At 33.4% G+C, this 11,353-nt stretch overlaps 1 protein-coding gene across 3 annotated transcripts in view; it reads right to left on the bottom strand.

Moving 5' to 3' along the window:
- Positions 1-4,645: 4,645 nt before the first annotated feature.
- Positions 4,646-11,353, bottom strand: part of LOC110023757 (putative pentatricopeptide repeat-containing protein At3g23330) — a 38,049-nt gene continuing 31,341 nt past the window's right edge. Inside the window, exon 6 of one of the 3 annotated variants that reach the window (XM_020723323.1) lies at positions 4,646-5,111. The gene's annotated coding sequence lies outside the window, so the exon portion shown is untranslated. The remainder of the gene's footprint in view (positions 5,112-11,353) is intronic. The other 2 variants (XM_020723321.1, XM_020723322.1) reach the window with 2 other exon arrangements.

Here is an 11,353-nt window from a genome sequence, read left to right as displayed (position 1 = left end):
GGTGCCCATAGCTAATCTGGCTGACAGAGAGCCTGGCGCCTAGGCGCTAAAAATTACCTTGGCAGTTTTCAACAGTTCCTTTACACGATTTGGGGAGTTATTCAGCACGTGAAAGGGGTTCTTTGGTGAAGAAGAAAGAGTTTTTTTCGGTTCTTTTGAAGCCTTTTGTTGGTCCTTTGGAGAAGGATAGAGTAGGAGAGCATTTGTGAGGGATTTGGAGAGAATCTCAAGTGTAAAGTGAGGACAGACTTGAGGAAAGAAACAAGAGGACTAGGAGATTCTTGGGGAAGCATTCTCAGTACTTTGTAAAGGGGAAAAACTAAGTATTTTGTATTCTTGTTATTGCATTTCTGTAAACACAATTCTATAGTGGATTTACTTGTTTTCAAAGAGGGTTGTCATGTTTTCTCAATGCTTTAAGAGCGGTCATTTTACCTTTTCCCTGATAGTGATTAAGCATAAAGCGTAGGAATGAAAGAATGCCTTTAAAATTATTTTTAAATCTATAATGTGAAGAGTAACCTTCAAGTCTTCATTTACTTTCCATTCTGGCCAAGTGATTAGTTAAAATGTGTTGTGATCCATAATGACTCGGGATAGCTATGGAAGAATAACTAAATTATTCGCATTAATCTATAGGTTGAAGTACTTTGTAAAGAGATACAAATGTTAGAGAAATAATCTTTGATTGGTTCAAATTGTGGTTTACGAAATTAAAACTATTGGAACCAAACTTCTTTATGCACTTGGAAGCTGGTAAAGAAGAGAGTTGCTCATATTTGTCACTGGCCTCATTCACATTTTGCATTTTTCATTTCCTTCACTCCACTTAGATCATTGTAAGAGAATGTAGCTTTATAACTTAATTATCACCAATCCAAGTATATTAAGTAGAATTTCAGTAGGAGTAAACTTTTAATAGTAGTTTGCAATTCAGTGGGACTAGTTAGCATGACTTTGAACAAATTTTACTTCCAAGCTAAGAACAAATTTAGTAGGTTAGAACTTTTCCTAAAACTTAAACATGTTGCTCCCTGTGGGTTCGACAACCTAGACTCACACTTCTATATTATAAAAGCGATATGTAAACTTACGTAAGGCTCCAGAGTACAAGTGCACCTGAACTTAAGTTAAGGCCACATCATTGACCATCGTTTGGTGGCCGTCGTCGACCACCGTTGGCCGCCCCTGCTCGATGCAACAATGAATCTGACAGTATAACAACCCCAAAGCTACAAGACATTGTAAAGACACACCCCAAAGATGGTGTAGCAACACACCTCAAAGATGGTGTAACGCCGCACCCCAAAGCTGATGTAACAACACACCTTGAATATGATGTAATGATGCAACCCAAAGATAGTGTAACAATTCACCTATAAGATGGTGTAACTCTCTATAGTAAGTGCTTAAGATCGTCGTACTCAGAATACAATAACCTTCTCTGAACTCCTGAAGTTCTCTCATCACACAACCCCCAACTTTACCTCTGTGGCTTACAGATGTTATTACAGCTCCAAACTCTAGCCTCGGTGGCCTAAAAAAATTATTGTAGTTCAGCATTATGACATATGCGATCAACTACGACCAACATGACTCACAGATCACACAACTTCCAATCACGATCTTTGTGGCCTATAGACATTATTGTAACTCCCAACTCAAGCCTTCGGGGCTTATAGACTTTACCGCAACTTACTACTATGGACAATGTGACAAACTACGCCCTACGTGCCTCACAACTCCTGTAGATCTCTAGTATGACATCTGTGGCCAATCGACAATTCTGAAGCAACCATCCACAACCTACTGGGCAAACTGCTATCACGACTTTTAACTATGACCTCTACAACCAGCTGACACCACAACTATCAAAAACAACAATCATTGCGGGCTACCACCTTCATAGCAATCAACTACAACCCGATAAGACCATTGTTGCTGAAATGTTGTTGCACATCAATTTTACAATTCCATTTTCCTAGTTCAAAAGAAAAGTGGGAGTATGTGCTCATAATTACAAAGTATATTATTTCAATTGGGCCAGGCTCCATGTTTTTTTTCCCAAATAAAAATTGTCTCTTCGCACAAACTTTTTTTTTAATTAGTGTGTGTTGGATCTCGTACTACGTTGAGATATTAATTTATCACTTTACCACCATTGATATTGTGGCATACATCAAGACTAATTATGAAAATTAGAAATTAGTTAGGCTTATAATGAATAATTAGTTAATAATGGCGGTCATTAAAATTTTGTTGACTAAGTTTGATATGAACAATTAATATTTTTTTGTTAAATATATAACTGATCATTAACAATTAATTACAAAAAAAATTAAGCTGATTATATTTGATCAATATTCAATTACAATAAAAAAGTGCAGGATAGAAAAAAAAATTGATTAATTTGTCGGATGTTGCTAAATATTTAAAATGACTAGTCATTAACTATATAATTAAGATAGTCTGGTATATAATAATTGGTTAATTAATTAATAAATAATAATTATTACCATATAAATTAATCAAATCTTAATAAGTTTTTAATTAAATTATTAATATTTTATGAGTATTAAGAATGCTAGTTAAGAAAAAAAAATCAATGAAAGCATATTTCAATGGTGTAATCAATAATTATTTATTTAGATTAAGATTTTCTTTAAGATATTTTAAACTTCTATTTGTTTTGAATTATGATAATTAGGCATGGCCTGTTGGTAGATTAACTGATTATTATAAAAAAATTATTTTCGTCATTAATAAATTAATTAAAATTTGAATTAGGTCAGTTCATTAGCGCTATAATCGTTTAATTATTAATCAATCTGATAAGTTACTATTAATTAGTAATTATGATAGTCTTCCAAATTAATTATATTTAAATCATATTTAATAAGGATTATTTATATTGGGCTTTTAAAAAATTACGTAGAATTAATTTATGATAATTCCCTCCCTCCCTCCCTCCCTCCCTAAACATAGATAGAAAAAATATTACATCAAGACTCCTAAAGTCGAGCTACGTTCGGAGTTCACTGATATGCCGACATGTAAAGGTGACAGAAAAAAATTTAAAAAAAAATTGTTTTAGCAGGATAATATTTCTCCCGTATTATTCTACATTATTCAGGTGTTATTGTGGTAATATTTATGTGTTATTGTGTTATGGGAATATTCCTAATGTTATAATAACACAATAACACATCAATAACACCACAATAACAACTGAATAACGTGAAATAACACAGGAAGAAACTTTAGGCATTCGGCAATGAAATACATAAGAATTGAATGGAATGTATACAAATTTATATTTACATACATACCGCCCAAATCTCTAACATCATATAAAGAATAACTGAAATACAACTTTCATGCACAGGCATACGACACAAAAGCGTTTATAAGTGTAAATATAAAACCTTCAGCGTCAGGAATGTAAATACGTAAAATTTACATGACATATATGTAAATTTCCCACTTACTAAACCATAATGAAATTATTACCATCAACATATCATCATAAAGCTTGGTCTAGCCTAGTCTAAAGGCATTTTCTCATCATACATTGCCAAATGGTTGACATAACTAACATTTAGCCATAACATATAATGACAAATTAAGCATTATTAATCCCATTAGTTTTAAAAAGGTTCAAGATTCCAAATTAATTAATTGTTCAAAAAGTAAAAAAAGGGGGTAATATATAATATTTAATATTAAATGTGATGAAAATTGTAATTTTTAAATTTGCATAAAACCATATTTAAAGGGTATAAAGACGAAACATAGCTTTCATAAATGTTACCAATTTTATCATCTACTCATTAAATTAAAAAAAAATTAACAATTATTTAATCAAAATCAGTCCTCATGATATCTGCTTCAGATAAAATTGGATCAATTATTGATAAGAAGATTTTTAGGGAGATTTACATACATACCACTTAATTTCTACGTACTTACATAACACCTATGCTTTATTTTTCATTATACTACCCAAATCTTTTGTCACATAGCATAGATAGGGCTGTAAACGAGCCGAGATTGAGCGAGCTCAGATTTGACTCGTGTTCAAATCGGCTCGTGAACAGTATGTTCGTGTTCGGCTTAATTTAAATATTCTTGTTCGGCTAGAAATTGGCTCGTTAAAATTAAATTGAAAAAAATAGATGTAAAGTGTGAGATTCGAAAATGAACCAAATATATACAAAAGAAGACACTAACCACATTGTCACATGAGATGTTATGATTTAAACTTAGTCATAAATATATATAATATATTACTATATAAATAATTTACGTAATATATTGTTATATAAATAGTTATATAATTTTTTTTTTAATTTCGAGCTAAAACGAGCTGAACATGAGCGAACAAAGAGCTGTGAGCGAACAGCTCGTTTATAATTCAAGCTTTAAAAATATGCTCATGTTCGACTCGTTTACTTAACGAACAAGCCGAACACGAGTTAATTAATGAGCCAAACACGCAAAAATTGATATTTAGGTGTTAGATATGTAAAAAATAAATAAAAACTAAGTGGTACATATGTAAATCATAAAAATTAAGTGGTATATCAGGGCTAAAAGTTTCTCTTGACTAATTGGTTGACATATGAAGATGCTGAACCAGCATGCAGTTATATTTCAAACTAATGTACAGTTTCCTCCAAAACCATTCAGCTCCAATTTAATATTTGGGAAATTTACATACATACCACATGCGGTTCTATATTTACAAATCCAGCAACTAAAATGTGATATTTACATTGATAACCCTTTGATATCATAAACATGCAGAATCGAGTGTTATGCATGGAAATATGAAAGTTTAAGTGTCAGATGTGTAAATACATAAGAATTGTGTGGTATGTATGTAAACGCCAGACATCAATGTCTTTAATGGAATTAAAACAAAAAAGAGGTGCTTTCTTGCAATATTCTATGTTTTTAATTCATAAAATTGCTTTCATTCCTCCTGCAACTGATAAGCATGAAATCTGTACAGAAATACAGCTCCAGATAGCATCACATGAACAAAATTTTCAAATAGACAGCAGGTACTATTGACAAACCTGAAAGCATCTTCTGAAGCAGGATCAGTTCTGAGAATTTACATACACAGCCTTCAAAATATTGCAATTTACCAATGTAGCACTTTCTTTCATCAAAATTTCAAAGTATTTTTCATTTTTATCGAACTATCAATGGTTTGATTGTGGCACACGTAAATGTATCAATTTATCAGTGGTTCAAAAAAAATTACCTGGGTGGTTTTGTAAATATAAATGTTTTTGAATGGTGTTATGTAATTATCTTAAAAAGTTAGAAAATTGGATGATAACCAAAGTTCATTAACAGCAAACAAAAAGAAAAATTCCTTTGATTTACTATTCCCAGTTTTGCAGAGTTATATAAATCATAAGTACAAAGGCATTTAAAATACTGAAGTAAGATTCACAAAAATAGCACACAATTCTTATGTATTTACATATCTAACACCTAAAGTTCACATGCCGCGCAATTTTTATGAATTTACATATTCACACCTAAAGTTCGATATTTACACTTCTGACACTTTGGCGTCATAAATCTATGTATGAAAAGGTAATATTTCACTTTTAAAGATGTAACGATGGCGGTATCTTTGATGTGATGTTAAAATTTTGAGTGTTATAAATGTAAATATGAAGGTTTAAGTAGTAGATATGCAAATACATAAGAATTGGGTTGTATGTACGTAAATTCCTCTTTATTCAAAAGTAAGTTCCCTTGATGTTCTATCAAAATTTCTCTATTGAATAATAGTTGTGCAACAAAATATAATCACAAAATTGTAATGATTCTACTTAAAATAAGTTGAATAACAGTGTATACAAATATTACGTTTATATATATATATATATATATATATATATAATTTCTTTTTTATAATTTTAAAATTTTTCTTCTATAATATGAGAAACATCAACTAAAATACACCTAATTGTCGAAAATACACACAATAACAAATATAAAAGACTAAAAAACTTTTGCTTTTGGTTTTAGAAGGTGTACATCTTACTCAAATAATGATTTATCCCTTCAAAATAAATACCTGAAATTTTTTCATTTTAAAAACAATCTCAATATTATTTTTCCTTATACAAGCTTATAAACATACCACTACAATTGAAAATTGGTTCATCAAAGAAATATCAAAACCTAAATTTTAACAACAACAACAACAACAATACTTACCTTGCCTATCAACACATTCTTTCTTTTCATCTCTCTTCTCTATTTCTTGGTTGTTATCTATTTCAGACTCTCTGTAAATCAACAACAACAACAACAAACTTTTATCCCAGTAAGTGGGTCAACTACATGAATTCATTTTCTCCATTGCGTCTTGTTGAGTGTCATATTTTCATTTATTTCTAATAAAATAAGATCATTTTTTATACAAAATGCCTAAGTCTTTCTAGGTCTACCTATGCCTTTCTTAACATAGGTCGAATCTAAAACACTCTATTTCAGACTCTCTGTAAATCAACAACAAGAACAAACTTTTGTCCCAGTAAGTGGGTCAACTACATGAATTCATTTTCTCTATTGCGTCTTGTTGAGTGTCATATTTTCATTTATTTCTAATAAAATAAGATCATTTTTTATACAAAATGCCTAAGTCTTTCTAGGTCTACCTATGCCTTTCTTAACATAGGTCGAATCTAAAACATCTACTCTCCTAACTGGATTACCAGAACGTTGAGGTTTACTGTGACCAGGCCATCTAAGACGACTCTCTTTAATTTTTTTTGCGACTGGAGCTACACCAACCATATCACGAATATATTCATTTCGCATTTTGTCTCTAAGTGTAAAGCTACTCTTCCACCTAAGCATTCTCATCTCAGCAACACTTAACTTAGTTTTATGCTTTTCTTTTACAGGCTAACATTCAACGCCATAGAGCAATGCAAGTCTCACCACCATCTTATAAAATTTTCCTTTCAGTCTAAGTGGACAAGAGAAACTTTTTAATCACAAGATAGGCTCGAAGCATTTCTCCACTTCAACCAACTAACTTGAATTCTACTAATAACATCCCCATCTATATCGCCGTCACTTTGAACAATATACCAGAAATATCTAAAGCGTTCACACATTTTAATAATTTGATCACCCATAATTCCAAGTATTCAATTTTAGTTCAACTCAAACGAAGGTCTTTAGACTCCAATGTAGACATCCATAAATCAACTTTTCCCTGAGCTTTTTCTCTAGCCTTATCCACAAGAAGGATATATCAACGAAAAGCATACACCAAGGTACATCCTCCTATAATTGTCCAGAAAGAGCATCCATAACTAAAACAAAAGCATAAGGCATAAAGCCAATCCTTGATGTAATCCAACTAAAGTAGAAAAATATTTCATCAATCCTCCTGTTAGAACACAAGTAATAGCTTTAGTTTAAATATCCTAAATGAATTCAATATAAGTCATATCAACTCCTTTCTTCTCTAGAATTCTCCAAAAGATATCTTTTGGAATCTTATCGTAAGCTGTTTTTTAAATCAATAAAAAACATATGTAGATCCTCCTTATTCTCTTTGAACTGCTCCATCAACCTCTCAATAAATGTATAGCTTCCATAGTAGACCTTCCCGACCTAAATCCAAATTGATGATGATAAATCTTTGTAAAACGACTAAAAAAAAAGATTTAATAAGCCATAAATTAATTAATTAATTTTATATATTTAATCAACGCAATCAACCAATTTCATTAGACATTGCAAGTACAAATAATAAAAAAATTGACTTCCACCAAATTGGTTATGAGAAATCTTTGTAAAACATCTAAAAATAAAGATTTAATGAGCCATAAATTAATTATATAAAAAAAAATATTTTTTAACTAAATCATCACAATCAACCAATTTCATTAGGCATTGCATGTACAAATAATAAAAAATTTGATTTCCACTGTTGTGTTACAAAACCAGAAATATTGATATTACAATAAAATCTTAATAAATTTAATTTAAGCCAAAACTAATTCCGTAAATTTTGTCTTTGGGAATTAACATATAGTTCTATATATTAAAATAATCATTTCAAAGTATTTAAGAAAATAAAACTGAAATTAAATAAAAATGAGTAGAAACCTCTTTGCAATTTAAGAATAGCCACGAAAACATCATTTTAGACATATGCATTCATATTAATTGTCTTCAGGCTCTCACTCATTGCATGGAAAACGATGATTTTTCCTTCGAGGATCACCGCCTTATAGAGTGAGTTTGTCTCTACATATCGTTTGACATTATAAACAAATCTTTTGAGCATTCATCATCAAGAACATACATACTTTAGCACAGCTTGTTTTATTCACCCAACACGAAAATTAATTAAAAAAAATAAAATAACTGAGTGTGATGAGCTATAAAATTTTATATTTCAAAGTGCAAAAAAATAAATTTGTTATTGGCATCCATTTTTGATGTCACATATGAGGGATGCTTACTTGGACGCTATGATACTATATTTCACTCCTTCAACGTCTTCTGTCGTCCAAGATAAACATTCAGACCTCCTGATACGTGTTTTGGGCACAAAAATGGGATAGGTATTAATTCAACCTTACCCAAGAGAGTTCACCATTAGGTGATGTTAATTTTAACATAGGACACATTTGTTGTCCATTTTAGTGTTTTAAGACGACCCTTCTTCCATTCAGAACCTACTGTTGTCAAAGGCATTCATAGAACTCTCCCACGTGCATTTTGGGAAGATCAGGGTCCGGACCGACGCACCCAAACGATGGTCTTGGACGCCCGTCAACACTAAAGTCTCTGATATAAAACCTCAAGAATATTTATTTTTAAGTTACGAGGTGAATTTTAGTGATATGCAATTTCCTGTAGATTTCGAATTTGTAAAAACCCTTCAACGAATGTCCAAGCATAAAATTAGGGTTTGGACCACTCCGTCCGTACTTGGTCTCGACCAAAGATTTTCTTCAAATACGATGCCCGTCAACACTAAAGTCTCTGATATAAAACCTCCATAATATCTACTTTTAATTTACGAGATCAAATATTAGTGATATGTGATTTCTCGTAGCTTTCGAATATGTAAAAACCCTTCAACGGATGTCCGAGCATAAAATTAAGGTATGGACCACTCCGGTCGTACTTGACCTAGACCGACGATTTTCGTCTAATACGACACATCTCAGATGTTCATTTAGATGTTCGGAAACCATACTTCATTCACCAATAGCCTTTGACAGTTCAATGATTGATAGAAATCAACCGCATGAACTTTTGCTTAGAGGCAAAAATCCATTTTTTGGGCGAGACTAGCAGCATATACACCTAGTCTCGTGCCTATGCGTTCAAAGTGGTGCTCCAAGCCCCATTCTAAAAAGATGGGCACTCAGACGCCCAGTCTTGGGCGCCTAAGCGCCCAAAATGTTGTATCTCGCTCGAGAGAGCAATGCTTAGGCGCCTAACCTAATTTGGTGTCAAAATGCAGTACCGCCAACTTAGATAAAGGGAGCCTCATATGCATTACATGTAGGTGAAAAACCCACCTCATTTACCTTGGTCTTTTGCCACTTTTGGAAAAGACCAAAGGTAAGTCAAGGGATTTTGGCCATTTTTGCAAGGGGGGTCCCTGAACGGCCGAGACATTTTCCTTGGGCAAGGAGATTAGCCGGAGGAAGAGAGCCTTTTCTAGGGGAAGAGTTTTGAGAAGAGCTTCTCCTGGAGAGAGAGGATCTTTTGGGAAGGAGGAGAGCTCTCGGTAAGCTTGTTCTTCCACCTCTTCATCCTCTTAATCTTCTTCTTCCTCCTCCTCCATTAAGCTTGAAAAGTGTTTTCCTGTTGGAGATAGTTTTCATGAGGAAGCATTTGGGTGAGATATTGCTCATTCCCCTTCCACCTTCTCATCTTCTTCATTCTCCTTCTTCCATCATTTCATGAGAAGAGTGAGGGAGAGTGCTTGAGAGAGTTCTTGAAGTACATTCCTGTGCTTTCCTCGAGAAGGAGAGCTTCATCCCTACTTCCAGCGTTGAAGGAACTTGGAACAAGCCGAGAGGACGCTTCTCCAATCATCACAAAGGTATAACTCCTCTAAAACCCCAACTTACTTCTTTGAGAAGGAGAGATTCATCCCTACTTCCAGCGTTGAAGGAGCTTGGAACAAGCCGAGAGAACGCTTCTCCAATCATCACGAAGGTATAACTCCTCTAAAACCCCAACTTACTTCTTCCTTAGCAAGCCATTTAGGTCTTTGTGTTTGAGATCTAAATCTAGGTTTTGTGTTAGAGGGAAGTCACTTGGTTAGGGAGCTTTCTTTTGTGATTTCCTTAAGCCCTAGTTCTTAATCCCATACGGCCAGAATTACAATAATTCCACGATTGCTTTGGTGGTTTCAATCTCGATGAAGGGGATAAAACCCTCCAAGTAAAAGGGCTTCCTTGTCCTTTTCATTCCCTTGAGTATCGAGTTAATTTTCCAAAAGGAAAATTCTTCTTCCTTTGAAGATTTTCCTTTTTATGGAAAGCACCTTGTGGTTTTGCCGAGCAATTGGAGGTAGGCTCTTCGTTACGTCGAATAACAAAGGGTTGCTACACAACTTCATCTACCCTAGATCATCGCGAGATCGTTAAGTTGAGTCTGGTTTGTCATCAAGTATGATCAGGTTTCATTTTAAATGCGATCGCATTCAATCATTTGCATTGCATGATTTTAAAAATGTATGCATAAATATCCCAGTTTTTTGTGTATACTTCTAATTGTTTGCTTCCTTTGAATTAACCCAATCGATTTTTTCGGCCGGCTTGACCGATCGACCACCCTTGGCCTGTCCGATTGTCCAGTCACTCTAGGTCGATCGACCACACTCAGTTTACTTAATAGATCGACCGCCTCCGATTTAATTAGTTAAACAATCACTCTCGGTTGACTTGATCAATCGATCGCCTGTGGTCTGATCGGTCGATCAATCACTTTAGGTCGATGTCGACACTAAAAGAAAGTTAAAAGAAAGTTTGGGGGGTCGCCCGTAAGAAGCTGTCGGCAGTCGGAATTGAAATCCCATCGTCCGCTTCGGAAGGACGTTTTAATTTACGTATATATTTGTATATAATTTTAGAAAAATATGAAATCAAACTGACCTCATATTTTTCATAGTTTAAATGAAAGAGCACTCTACCTCAAATCATGTATCTACCCCGAGGGATAAACACAAGACTTGAGGGTGAGACTCGATCAAATAAACTAAGAAAACATATGACATCCGTTTGGGTCTGCGAAACCGTTTTATTTGCCGACAAGTTCCCCTATTTAATACAAA

Source organism: Phalaenopsis equestris, unplaced genomic scaffold (genome assembly GCF_001263595.1).
Source record: "Phalaenopsis equestris unplaced genomic scaffold, ASM126359v1 Scaffold000229, whole genome shotgun sequence".
NCBI classification, from domain to species: Eukaryota; Viridiplantae; Streptophyta; class Magnoliopsida; order Asparagales; family Orchidaceae; genus Phalaenopsis; species Phalaenopsis equestris.
The sequence above is the reverse complement of the archived record's forward strand: the minus strand, read 5'-3'. Positions and strand labels throughout refer to the sequence as shown.